General features: G+C 45.9%; 1 pseudogene; it reads left to right on the top strand.

The window, feature by feature from the left end:
* Positions 1–1,044: 1,044 nt before the first annotated feature.
* LOC124860072 lies at positions 1,045–6,997 on the top strand (annotated as a pseudogene).
* Positions 6,998–14,371: the final 7,374 nt, after the last annotated feature.

Here is a 14,371-nt window from a genome sequence, read left to right as displayed (position 1 = left end):
TGTTTGCTTCAGCTCCCCCATCCACAGCTGAGGTGTAAATTCTCATTGTATTAGCCAGCAGTGTTTTTATTAAGGCTCAGGTTAGTAGCTTTAACACTGTGTCAGGTCTCTCCACCCTAGCCCCAGAATCTGTCCTTAACCTATTTTCTTAACATTCCAAACAGACTGGGTAAACCATTTTCCATTTGTGGTAAGCATTCAGTTAAATTTCTCAGTTCTTTTTTTGACATTTTTTTAAAGGATAAACTTTATGTAGACAAACAAATGTGAATGCAATACAAAAAAACATAACATTACCTAACAAAATTAAACACTTTTCTAATCTTCTGTGACAAATAGAGCTGGCTTGTCCTTCTGATTCAAAGCCACATCAATCATGCAGTAATTAATATATTCTGGGGTCTCTGCAGCCAGGAGTGACTGCTAAAGCACTGCTTTGATGTTTTATTAATTGTCCTGTAATAGATTTGTGTCAGTGCTTGTTTTAAAAACAGTCCTGCAGGAATTTCAATGAGCCTTCACTTAAGTGGGAGAAAGTCAGAGATCTGAGGTGCAGTGAAAATGACAAATAACACATTCTGATAGATCAGGCAAGAAGGCTGGGATTTAGACAAACACAAGATTTTATTTACCAAAAGCTGTTTTTCAATATTATAGAATAAAATCAAAGGTGTGACTTTTTCTTAAATAATTCTACCTAAAATGCTGAAAAAAATGGAAGCTGGACCTGACAAAGCAGCATGCAAACAATCCCTGGAAAGTTATTATTATTATTATTTTTTGTGATTCATAGATTTTCAGAGTAAACAAACACCAAAATGTCATGGTCATGTCAGTATGTGAAGGACCCAAGTCTAGACTCAGTGCCAAACACAGTCCTTTACTAAAACACAACAAAGAATCACAGGGAGAATAGGTGCAGCAACACAGGCAGTAACAGGCAGAGAAATGGAGCATGGGACATAAGACAGTCCAACAGAAGAAACCAGAAATGAGTAATGGCAACCAGAGAGCCTTTATACAGAGGAAAGTGTGAAGAAAGGCATGGCAAGCAGATGTGAGCTATCAACTGAGAATGTGGAAGAGTTGAGGTAGAGGAGCTGGGGGAAAGAGACTAATTAACAAAGGAACTGCATGGAGATACATTGAACCCTAGAAAAATCTAACATAAAAAATCTTAATGTACAAAGAATTCAAGAATAAACTAAGAAATAAATATACAAAGGAATGATCTAAAATGGCAACAATAAGAGAATATGGGAAATAAAATAAACAGACATGAAATAAACTCAAATCTCAAACATCTAAGGAATATAACACAAACTTATAAAACTAAAACAACTATAAAGTGAAGTGGTCTTTATGTGCCTTAACCCTCCTGTTGTCCTCAGGTCAAAATGACCCGCCACTGTGTTAAAACCCCCCACAAAATCCACTAAATGCTATTTTTTTTACTTGAAATTTTATGACTTATCCTAGATTGGCCCCAACAATAGAAAAGGTGAAATGTTGCTTTTATTCACATTTCCATATAAGCTGTACAAAAAAAGGTTAAAAGGTGGTCTTCAGGTCAAAATTACCCGTGAGACAAATAGAGTTGAAATCAAGGTCCCATAGTTATTTACAAACAACAGAATATTACAATGTTTTAGATGTGTCTCAGATCAATCAGTAGCAGAAGTAAACAAGGCAAATCAGGTGGTGTTCTCGCAGGCTTCAGAAGAACACCTGTTTATTTCCAGAGGTTATAAAGGTGCTGCAGATAACAGGACCCTGAATTCTGTCTGTGCTGAAGCCTTGAGTGTGTGTTATACTGCTGAAGACGCTGTAGAGCTGATTTTCTCAAATGTCCAGCAAGACAATTCTGATTCAGAAGAGGAAGTGGAGGATGTATCCAAAGAAGAAGATGGGGAGGAATACAACCCAGAGCATTATAAATCATCTTCAGAAGAAGAAGAAAACCCTGAAGCTGAAAGAGAGACTTTCCTTTCAAAAAATGTCAAAATAACATGGTCCTCAGCAGCATATGACCAACACAGCAGGCATGAAGAACAAAACATCATAAAGATGACCCCAGGACCCACAAAGTATGCCGTTTCTCATGCCCATGATATTGTCTCTACATTCTACCTATTTATCACACCAGCAATAGAAAAAATAATCCTGGGGATGACAAATCTGGAGGGTTTTCGCAAAAACGGAGACAGCTGGAAAAAGATGGATAAGATTGACCTGCAGGCCTACTAGGGCTGCTAATCTTAGCAGGTGTATACAGGTCCTGAGGTGAGGATGCAGCTAGTCTATGGGATGCTGAGAGTGGAAGGACAATTTTCCGAGCCACAATGCAACTCAAAGTCTTTCACACCTACTCAAGACTGCTACGATTTGATGACCGTGAGTCAAGACCAGCAAGTCGTGTGACAGACAAACTTGCAGCCATAAGAGAGATATGGGACAAGTGGGTGGAGCGGCGGCCCTACCTCTCCAATCCAGGGCCTGACGTAACAGTGGATGAACAACTGGTTCCATTTAGAGGTAATCTGTTTTCATATTTGTAATAAAAGTGATTTTCACTATTGATTTCTTTGACTGTTTCTGTGACACTGATACTAATCACTGATGCTAATGTCTTTTGTCCAAAGGTCGTTGTCCTTTCCGGCAGTATATGCCCAGCAAGCCAGCAAAATATGGGATCAGGTCATGGGTGGTTTGCGATGCTAAATCAAGCTATGCTTGGAAAATGCAAGTCTATACTGGGAAGCCGACAAGTGGATGCCCAAAGAAGAACCAGTGGATGCGAGTTGTGCTTGATGTGACAGAGGGACTGAACGGTCACAATGTGACAATTTCTTCACCTCTTATGAACTCGGACAGCAGCTCCTGAAGAGGAAGATCACCATGGTTGGTACAGTTCGAAAGAATAAGCCTGAGCTCCCATCTGCACTGCTTGCGTCAATGGAGTGACAGGTCTTCTCCTCAAAGTTTGCCTTCACACCCAACACCACTCTAGTTTCCTACCTCCCAAAGAAAAACAAGAATGTAGTTCTTCTGAGCACACTGCACACAGACAGTGACATTAGCGATCGTGAGGACAGGAAGCCAATCATCATCCTAGACTACAACCGCAACAAAGGAGGTGTGGACAACCTGGATAAGGTGATTGGAACATATAGCTGCAGAAGAATGACTGCCCGCTGGCCCCTGGTCATCTTCCACAACGTCACTGATGTTTCCTCCTACAATGCCTTTGTGATTTGGAGAGAGATCAACCCAACCTGGATGTCTCATAAGCAGAACAAGAGGAGGTTGTTCCTGGAGCAGCTAGGAAAGGCACTTGTAACTCCACTCATTGAAAGAAGGAATCATGTCCCTCGCACAGAACCCTCAGCAGCAGTTGTGAAAGCTATTCAGAGTGCAGGAACTCCTGATCAACCTGAGGATCCATCTACCACAGCCACTTCCCCAGCTAGGGCAAGTAAGAGGAAGAGATGTCAATTCTGCCCTCAAAAGAAGGACTGTAAAACACATACTGTGTGCTGCAGGTGTAATAAATATATCTGCAAGGTCTGTGCACTTGTATACTGCCCTACATGTGCTAATTAGTTGAATGTGTTATGTTATTTTTCATATTTTTGTATTGTACATTGTCTTAAATTGTTCACTGGAGAAAAAAAAAATAAACTGAGTCATTGGGATGAATAAAAATGTATTCAAAACTCCTTTTTGAACTTCTCAGCAGACATAATCTGGATTTTTATAAAAAGCTAATCTTGAATCAGTGCAAATAATTCATTATTTATTATGGTGTATCTATATTTTGGATGATCAACAGTCAACATTTCAGTTGCCAATAAAAAAAAAAATCTAATACTGGATGCAACCTTAGAAAGTTTTTCATTGTTACTAGGATTTGAATACAGGATGTATAAAACCAAGTAATGAATTGATGGAAATGTTTTTGGTGCTGAAACCAACTAGTTTTTCAAACCAAAAACTTAAATACAGAAACATATCGTAGGCTGATAGCACCATAAAATGTTTTTATTTTTATTCAATGTCTGAGGGGAGGCTGGATGGGGTGACAAGTGACAGGAGTAAAACCTCCCCTCCCCCACTTGTTGATGCAAACTGTGAGTCAGCTGGCTAAAATCAGAATCAGATCAGAAAAGCTTTATTGCCAAGTACGTTTTTGGACATACAGTGCCTTGCGAAAGTACTTGGCCCCCTTGAACTGGTCAACCTCTTGCCACATTTCAGGCTTCAAACATAAAGATATAAAATTCTAATTTTTTGTGAAGAATAAGCAACAAGTGGGACACAATCGTGAAGTGGAATGAAATTTATTGGATGTGTCAAACTTTTTTAACAAATAAAAAACTGAAAAGTGGGGTGTGCAATATTATTTGGCCCCCTTGCGTTAATAGTTTGTAGCGCCACCCTTTGCTGCAATTACATCTGCAAGTCGCTTGGGGTATGTCTCTATCAGTTTTGCACATCGAGAGACTGAAATTCTTGCCCATTCTTCCTTGCAAAACAGCTCGAGCTCAGTGAGGTTGGATGGAGAGCGTTCGTGAACAGCAGTCTTCAGCTCTTTCCACATATTCTCGATTGGATTCAGGTCTAGACTTTGACATGGCCTTTTCAACACCTGGATACGTTTATTTGTGAACCATTCCATTGTAGATTTGACTTTATGTTTTGGATCACTGTCTTGTTGGAAGTTAAATCTCCGTCCCAGTCTCAGGTCTCTTGCAGACTCCAACAGGTTTTCTTCCAGAATGGTCCTGTATTTGGCCCCATCCATCTTCCCATCAATTTTGACCACCTTTCCTGTGCCTGCTGACGAGAAGCAGGCCCAAACCATGATGCTGCCACCACTGTGTTTGACAGTGGGGATCGTGTGTTCAAGGTGATGAGCTGTGTTGCTTTTACGCCAACATATCGTTTTGCATTGTGGCCAAACAGATCGACTTTGGTTTCATCTGACCAGAGCACCTTCTTCCACATGTTTGGTGTGTCTCCCAGGTGGCTTGTGGCAAACTTTAAACGATACTTTTTATGGATATCTTTGAGAAATGGCTTTCTTCTTGCCATTCTTCCATAAAGGCCAGATTTGTGTAGTGTACGACTGATTGTTGTCCTATGGACAGACTCTCCCACCTCAGCTGTAGATCTCTGCAGTTCATCCAGAGTGGTCATGGGCCTCTTGGCTGCATCTCTGATCAGTCTTATCCTTGTTCGAGATGAGAGTTTAGAGGGACGGCCGGGTCTTAGTAGATTTGCAGTGGTCTGATACTCCTTCCATTTCAATATGATTGCTTGCACAGTGCCCTTTGGGATGTTTAAAGCTTGGGAAATCTTTTTGTATTCTCCACAACAGTATCTCGGACCTGCCTGGTGTGTTCCTTGGTCTTCATGATGCTCTCTGCGCTTTGAACAGAACCCTGAGACTATCACAGAGCAGGTGCATTTATACGGAGACTTGATTACACACAAGTGGATTCTATTTATCATCATCAGTCCTTTGGGACAACATTGGATCATTCAGAGATACTCACTAAACTTCTGGAGTGAGTTTGCTGCACTGAAAGTAAAGGGGCCGAATAATATTGCATGCCCCACTTTTCAGTTTTTTATTTGTTAAAAAAGTTTGACACATCCAATACATTTCCCTCTAGTTGTTGATTCTTCACAGGAAATTAGAATGTTATATCTTTATGTTTGAAGCCTGAAATGTGGCAAGAGGTTGACCAGTTCAAGGGGGCCGAGTACTTTCGCAAGGCACTGTACAAGGAATTTTGTTTTGGCTTAGTCGGTGCAATACAGTACTCAAATTAAACAGTATAAATATAGCTGTAATATAAATATAAATATATGTGCTCAGTTTTAAGTGAGTGAGAGTAAATGTAGAGCAGTATGTAGAGCAGTATAACATGCGAGAGTTGTACAACAGTGCAGGTGATCAGTGTGCAAGTATGGCAGTGCAAGTCAAGCAGAAGTCCAAGCTGAGCGTTAATGTAACGCATAGAGTTGCAAGTTATAAGTGTCCTGTCAGCAAAAAAAGGGAGGGGGGGGGGGGAAAGGGAGAGTGTCAGGGTGGTTTCCGGGCTTTGTTAACAAGGCTGGTGGCAGATGGGAAAAAATTGTTCTTGTGGCGTGAGGTTTTGGTCCGGATGGACTGCAGCCTCCTGCCAGAGGAAAAAGTCTCAAAGAGTCTGTTACCAGGGTGGGAGGGATCAGCCAGAATCTTCCCTGCCTGCTTCAGGGTCCTGGAGGTGTACAGTTCCTGGAGCTACAGTAGACTGCAGCCAATCACCTTCTCAGCAGACCGAATGACACGCTGCAGCCTGCCATTATCCTTGGTTGTAGCAGCTGCGTACCAGATGGTGATAGAGGAGGTGAGGATGGACTCAATGATGGCTGTGTAGAAGTGCACCATCATAGTCTTTGGCAGGTTGAATTTCTTCAGCTGCCGCAGGAAGAACATCCTCTGCTGGGCTTTCTTGATGAGGGAGCTGATGTTTGGCTCCCACTTGAGATCCCGGGAGATTATGGTTCCCAGGAAGCGGAAAGATTCCATAATGTCAATTGTGGAGTCACACATGGGGGCAGGTGTGGCTGGGTTCTGCCTGAAGTCCACAACCATCTCCACTGTCTTTAGAGCGTTGAGCTCAAGGTTGTTCTGGCTGCACCAGCCCAACAGATGGTCCACGTCCCATCTGTACGCGGACTCATCACCATCAGAGATGAGTCCGATCAGAGTGGTGTCGTCCGCAAACCTCAGAAGCTTGACAGACTGGTGACTGGAGGTGCAGCTGTTGGTGTACAGGGACAGAAACAGAGGAGAGAGAACACAGCCTTGGGGGAACCAGTGCTGATGGTCAGGGAGTCAGAGATGTTCTTCCCCAGCCTCACGCGCTGCTTCCTGTCAGACAAGAAGTCACTGATCCATCTGCAGGTGGAGTCGGGCAAACTCAGCTGGGAGAGCTTCTCCTAGGGCAGAGCTGGGACAATGGTGCTGAAGGCAGAGCTGAAATCCACAAACAGAATCCTAGCGTAGGTTCCTGTGGAGTCCAGGTGCCGGAGGATGAAGTGAAGGGCTAGGTTGACTGCATCATATACAGACCTGTTGGCTCTGTAGGCAAACTGCAGGGGTCCAGGAGGGGGTCGGTGATATATTTTAGGTTTGAAAGCACAAGGCGCTCAAAGGACTTCATCACCACAGAGGTCAGGGCGACGGGTCTGAAGTCATTAAGCCCTGTGATCCTTGGCTTCTTGGGAACAGGGACGATGATGGAGGACTTGAAGCAGGCTGGCACATGACATGTCTCCAGTGAGGTGTTAAAAAATGTCTGTGAAGACTGGAGACAGCTGATCAGCACAGAGCTTCAGGCTGCCTGGTGAGACAGAATCCAGTCCAGCAACTTTCCAGGGGTTCAGTCTCCTGAAGTGTTTGTTGACGTCCCTCTCCTGGATGGAGAGGGACGGGTAAAGGGCTGGTGGGGGGGAACTTCAGGGTGGGGGTGTGAGGTAACCAGGCCCCTCTTGAGGTTGGGGAGGTGGGGGTGGTGGATTGTGGCTGCAGCTGTTGGGGGATGTCGTGGGGATGGTTGCAGGACTGTCCCTTTGTCTTTCAAAGCGGCAGTAGAACTCATTCAGGTCGTTGGCGAGGCGTCGGTCGTTGATGGAGTGGGGGGCTTTCGGCTTGTCATTGGTGATCTGACTGAGCCCTTTCCAGACAGATGCAGGGTCGTTGGCTAAGAACTGGTTTTGGAGCTTCTCAGAGTACAGTTGTTTGGCCTCTTTCACTGCATTGCCAAACTTGTACTTCGCCTCTCTGTATATGTCTTTGTCCCCACTCCTGAAGGCCTCTTCCTTATCCAGTCTTAACCTTCTGAGTTTGGCTGTGAACCAGGGTTTGTCATTGTTTTAATTCACCCTGGTGCATGATGGTACACAGCTGTCCTCGCAGAAGCTGATTTAGGAAGTCACAGCATCTGTGTACTCGCCCAGACTGTTGATAGTAGTCCTGAACACATCCTAGTCTGTACAGCCTAAACACGCCTGGCTTTTCTCCAAAGCCTCACTGCTCCACTTCCTTGACATCCTCAAACAGGTGTGCAGAGCTTTAGTTTCAGCCTGTATGCAGGAATCAGGTGGACCATGATGTGGTCGGATTGGCCCAGTGCAGCACATGGGACGGCGTGATAAGCGTCTCTGATGGTGGTGTAACAGTGATCCAGAATGTTGTACTCTCTGGTCGGACATTTAATAAACTGTCTATATTTGGTGAGTTCATGGGTGAGATTACCTTTGTTAAAGTCACCAGCGACGATAACTAAGGATTCCGGGTTGGTCAGCTCCACACACAGTATCTGGTCGGCGAGCACGCACTGTGCGACCTGCACGTTACCTTGCTGCGGTTTGTAAACACCAACCAGGATGAACGAAGCGAACTCACGGGGGGAATAGAAAGGCTTAGAGTTTATGATGAAGGATTCCAGTTCTGGAGAACAGTGCTGCTGAATCACTGTCACGTCGGTGCACCAACCACTGTTGAGGTAGAGACAGATTCATCCACCTTTCACTTTGCCAGAGAGTTCCATGTCTCTGTCCACTCTGTAGAGCTAGAATCCTGCCAGCTGCAGCGCAGATTCCGGTATTAATCCACACAGCCACGTCTCCGTGAAGCACAAAACTGCCGATGAATAAAAGTCCCCGTTTTTCCCCAACAGCAGTTGTAGTTCCTCAATTTTGTTGGGAAGTGAGCGCACGTTAGAGAGAAATATTCCAGGTAACGGTCTTCATAGTCCACGCTGGCGAATACGTACCAGCACCCCAGCCCCTTTCCCTCTGTTCCGGCGTTTCACCGCGTGAGCAAAGGTGAGTGCACCTTTGACCAGGATGTCTAAAACTTCCAGAGCAGTAGGCAGAAAAGTGAGAAATAACTCCTCTGGTGTAGTAGCCCTGATGTTCATGAGTTCTTCTCTGCTGAGAGAGCTCCGGGTACCATCACAGAAGACCGTTTTAAAGCAAAAAACAAAACAAAACAATGTGCAACGGCACGCCGAGGCGACCATCTGCGGCGCCATCTTGATGGATGAAAAAAGGAAATTATTAAATTTCTTCCTTTAGTTAAAGAAAAGACAGTCTGTAATCTGTTTTTTATTGGTGGTGATATCATTCATGGTACATTAGAGGGCTGACACAGCCTACTGCTGGCTCACCAAAGGTGTTATAGAACAACAGGTTAACTGCTGTGGTGTTCTGAAACCGCAAATCCTGCACACATATTCAGAATGAACACACAGCTTCTCTCCAAAATATAGGAATTTATTATCAAAAATAATTTAACTTCAAGTTAAAATACATCAATTAACAAACTATTCTACTAGACTGGTTACATAACTACACTACCAAGTAAAAATGATAACAGTGAGGAAAACTAATAACTACAATTACATTAAACAATTAAACCATAACCCATAAAATATACAGTGATATCACAGTTCGGTGTGGATTAGAGGGTGACACGGGAGTGGATTTCTCTCCTGTCCCATCCCGCTCCCACAGAAAAATGTCTTGTCCCATCCCAATCCTGGGCCAGCATAAAAAATTAAATCGTGTCCCGCCCCACTCCTGGTAAATGGACTCCCACTCTCATCCCACTCCCATTTAGAATGACTCCCACTCCTGTGCCACTCCCATTTTTGTTTTCTTCATTTAGTCTTTTGCCAATTTCTTTGAAGGACCAGTTAGGTCCCTGTTTTTAGCTGTGGTAAAGGCCAGTTAAAGTAAAAAGAATAATAATGAAGAAATAATAAAATACCAAACAAGGAAACAGACCATGCCTATCTTAGCTGAATGAACAAAATGTACATAGTTGTATTTTACTCATTTATTAAGTGATTGTTTCCTTTGAACAATGACATTACTTTTATGTTTCAATTCGCTGAAACGAAAGAAAAATCCACCTAGCAACAGAACTGTACTTGGTGAACAAAAGGGCAAAAAGGCATTACCTTCACAATTTAGAAACTGTTCCTCAATGGTTCACAGCCCTGGTCCTCAGGGACCCCTTCCCTGCAAGTTTTAGATGTGTGTCTGCTCCAGTACAAAGCCTGATTCAAATTCCGACATGACCTCCTATACAGGCATCAAGAATGGATGGTCAAATTGGACAAAATTAAAACAATAAAATCATCATTAAATAAATAATTGTTGTGAATGTCCCATAAGTGAAGTAAATGCAACATGAAAGAAATGTAACATTTATGTGCCATTAAATTCGTTCGTTCGTCGTCTTCCGCTTATCCAGGACCGGGTCGCGGGGGCAGCAGACTCAGCAGAGACGCCCAGACGTCCCTCTCTCCAGACACCTCCTCCAGGGGGAGCCCAAAGCGTTCCCAGGCCAGCCGAGAGACATAGTCCCTCCAGCGTGTCCTGGGCCGTCCCCTGGGCCTCCTCCCGGTGGGACGTGCCTGGAACACCTCCCGAGGAAGGCGTCCAGGAGGCATCCGGTATAGATGCCCGAGCCACCTCAACTGGCTCCTCTCAATGTGGAGGAGCAGCGGCTCTACTCCGAGCTCCTCCCGGATGGCCGAGCTCCTCACCCTATCTCTAAGGGAGTGCCCGGCCACCCTACGGAGGAAGCTCATTTCAGCCGCTTGTATCCGTAATCTCGTTCTTTCGGTCATGACCCAAAGTTCATGGCCATAGGTGAGGGTAGGAACGTAGACCGACCAGTAAATTGAGAGCTTTGCTTTTCGGCTCAGCTCTCTCTTCACCACAATGGACCGGCACAGCGCCCCCATTACTGTGGCAGCCGCACCGATCCTTCTGTCGATCTCCCGCTCCATTCTTCCCTCACTCGTGAACAAGACCCCGAGATACTTAAACTCCTCCACTTGAGGCAGGAACTCCCCTCCAACCTGAAGAGGACAAGCCACCCTTTTCCGGTCGAGTACCATGGCCTCGGACTTGGAGGAGCTGATCCTCATCCCAGCCGCTTCACACTCGGCTGCGAACCGCCACAGCGCATGCTGTAGGTCTTGGCTAGAGGGGGCCAGCAGGACCACGTCATCCGCAAAAAGAAGAGACGAAATCCACTGGTCCCCAAACCAGACCCCCTCCGGCCCTTGGCTGCGTCTAGAAATCCTGTCCATAAAAGTTATGAACAGGACCGGCGACAAAGGGCAGCCCTGCCGGAGTCCAACATGCACTGGGAACAGGTCCAACTTAGTGCCGGCAATGCGGACCAAACTCCTGCTCCGCTCGTACAGGGACCGGATGGCCCCTAATAAAGGGCCCCCGATTCCATACTCCTGGAGCACCCCCCACAGGGCATCACGAGGGACACAGTCGAATGCCTTCTCCAGGTCCACTAAACACATGTGAACCGGTTGGGCAAACTCCCATGAACCCTCGAGCACCCTGTAGAGGGTATAGAGCTGGTCCAGTATCCCACGGCTGGGATGAAAACCACACTGTTCCTCCTGAAGCCGAGGTTCGACTATCGGTCGGACTCTCCTCTCCAATACCCTGGCGTAGGCCTTACCAGGGAGGCTGAGGAGTGTGATCCCCCTGTAGTTGGAACACACCCTCCGGTCCCCCTTCTTATAAAGGGGGACCACCACCCCAGTCTGCCAGTCCAGAGGCACTGTCCCCGACCGCCACGCAATGTTGAAGAGGCGTGTCAACCATGACAGCCCTACAACATCCAGACACTTGAGGTACTCAGGGCGGATCTCATCCACCCCCGAAGCCTTGCCACCGCGGAGCTTTTTAACCACCTCGGTGACTTCAGCCTGGTTGATGAAAGAGTCCAACCCCGAGTCCCCAGCCTCTGTTTCCACCACGGAATGCGTGATGGCAGGATTGAGGAGATCCTCGAAGTACTCCTTCCACCGCCCGATAATGTCCTCAGTCGAGGTCAGCAGTCTCCTGCCCCCACTATAAACAGTGTTGGCAAAGCACTGCTTCCGCCTCCTGAGGCGCCGGACGGTTTGCCAGAATTGCTTCAAGGCCAACCGGTAGTCCTTCTCCATGGCCTCACCGAACTCTTCCCAGGCCCGAGTTTTTGCCTCTGCCACAGCCCGGGCCGCAGCACGCTTGGCCTCACGGTACCCGTCAGCCGCCTCAGGAGTCCCACAAGCCAACCACAGCCGATAGGACTCCTTCTTCAGCTTAACAGCATCCCTTACTGCCGGTGTCCACCACCGGGTTCTGGGATTGCCGCCACGACAGGCACCGCAGACCTTACGGCCGCAGCTATGGGCAGCAGCATCGACAATAGATGCAGAGAACATGGTCCACTCGGACTCTATGTCTCCAACATCCCCCGGGATCTGGTCGAAGCTCTCCCGGAGGTGGGAGTTGAATACATCCCTGGCCGAGGGCTCCGCCAGGCGTTCCCAGCAGACCCTCACTATGCGCTTGGGCCTGACAAGTCTGTCTGGCTTTCTCCTCCTCCAGCGGATCCAACTCACCACCAGGTGATGATCAGTGGACAGCTCAGCCCCTCTCTTCACCCGAGTGTCCAAAACATGCGGCCGAAGGTCTGATGATACGACAACAAAGTCGACCATCGACCTCCTGCCTAGGGTGTCCTGGTGCCAAGTGCACTGATGGACACCCTCCTTGAACCGTCACCTTAACGTGGTGGAGGGGTTTGAGTGCTCAAATGATCCTAGAGGCTATGTTGTCTGGGGCCTAAATGCCCCTGGTAGGGTCTCCCATGGCAAACAGGCTCTAGGTGATGGGTCAGACAAAGAATGGTTCAAGAACCCCTCATGAAGAACAAAATATCGAGGCACGTGACGTCGCCCGGTACGGCGGAGCCGGGGTCCCACCCTGGAGCCAGGCCTGGGGTCGGGACTCGTCGGAGAGCGCCTGGTGGCCGGGTTGCTCCTCGCGGGACCCGGCCGGGCCAAGCCCGAACGAGAGACGCGAGGCCATCCCCCAGTGGGCCCACCACCTGCAGGGGGAACCGTGAGGGACCGGTGCAAAGAGGATTGGGTGGCGGACGAAGGTGGAGACCTCAGCGGCCCGATCCCCGGATGCCATTAAATAAAGGTACCATTTATTTATTTAATACATCATTAGAAACAATAAATGTACCCTTATATCATGAAATGGACTATTATGCAATTAAAGGTGCCACTGAATAATTAAGTATAATTTTAAAGACAACATGATGTAATTAGTGGTACACTTAATAGTCAATGATGTATTAAAATACATTGTACATTTAATGGTACATTAATTTTTTTTTCTATTTCACAACGTATTTATTTAATATCTTCCCTTGATGAAGCCTTTCCATGGTACGGTATGGAGGCCGGGAGGGGACATGGGGGAATTTTTTTTTATTTTGGGTCCCACGCAATACTTTTGCGTTTGCTCGCAATGCTTTTTGTGTTCCCACGCAATAGTCTTTGCGTTACCTTGCAATGCTTTGTGGGATAGTTTCCAAACCAGATAGCTCCAAAAATGGAACAAACACTACACCCGTTTTTGAGATTTATTGAGTTTTATTTTGAAATCAGCCTTAAATAAAATGATCTTCAATCAGACTTAAAGACAGTTATTATCCACAAGCTGTCAAACTACTGAACTCTGGACCATAATACTGCACGAAACCACATATGTGACACTTTATTTGCTTATTGCTGCTGCATGATGTGTACTTTTTTTTGCACGCCATTAGTGCTTTTGTTGTTATCGTGATTTGAACGGTTCTTCTTATCCTAAGCATTTAATTGCATTGTTGACTGCATGTTAACCTGCATATGACAAATAAACCATATCAATGCCATATCAGTGTTGTTTGTTTTGTGAGCAGTTTGTCATGCGTGATGCTGTTCCAAAATGCACAGCTTTCTCAAGGCGATTAACAACTTTTGTGAACAATCGCAAAAGTATTGTGAGTGAATGCAAAAGTATTGTGTGGGGACGCAAAAGAGAAAAATTCCTCCATGTCCCCTCCGTACCTTTCTCCTCTACTGTGGCAAAGGCTCTTAAATCTTTAGTGCACATGCGAGCAATTTTGTTGGTCAGATGAGACTTGACACGTGATGGTACTTTTCGTTTGACGAATGAAGAGATTCAATCCAGAATTTGCCTTACAAGTGTGCCTTAATCACTGGTGTAATTGATTATGACTAAACACGCTTTACAAGCAGCATACTGCATGTTAACACCGCTGCATTCAACTCTCCTGAAGTTCGGTAATATTTGCGAGTTTCCTGTCAGCTCTATGAGTTTAATAGATAAGACCTTACTTCTGAATTTACGTTGCAAATCCAATTTTACCACGTCCAGTTCTCCACCTGCGTTTGCTCCCTCCATTCTGAATGCAGGTGGAAAACAG

The sequence above is a fragment of the Girardinichthys multiradiatus genome, chromosome 23 (assembly GCF_021462225.1).
Source record: "Girardinichthys multiradiatus isolate DD_20200921_A chromosome 23, DD_fGirMul_XY1, whole genome shotgun sequence".
NCBI classification, from domain to species: domain Eukaryota; kingdom Metazoa; phylum Chordata; class Actinopteri; order Cyprinodontiformes; family Goodeidae; genus Girardinichthys; species Girardinichthys multiradiatus.
This window is presented reverse-complemented; position numbering and strand designations above follow the sequence as displayed.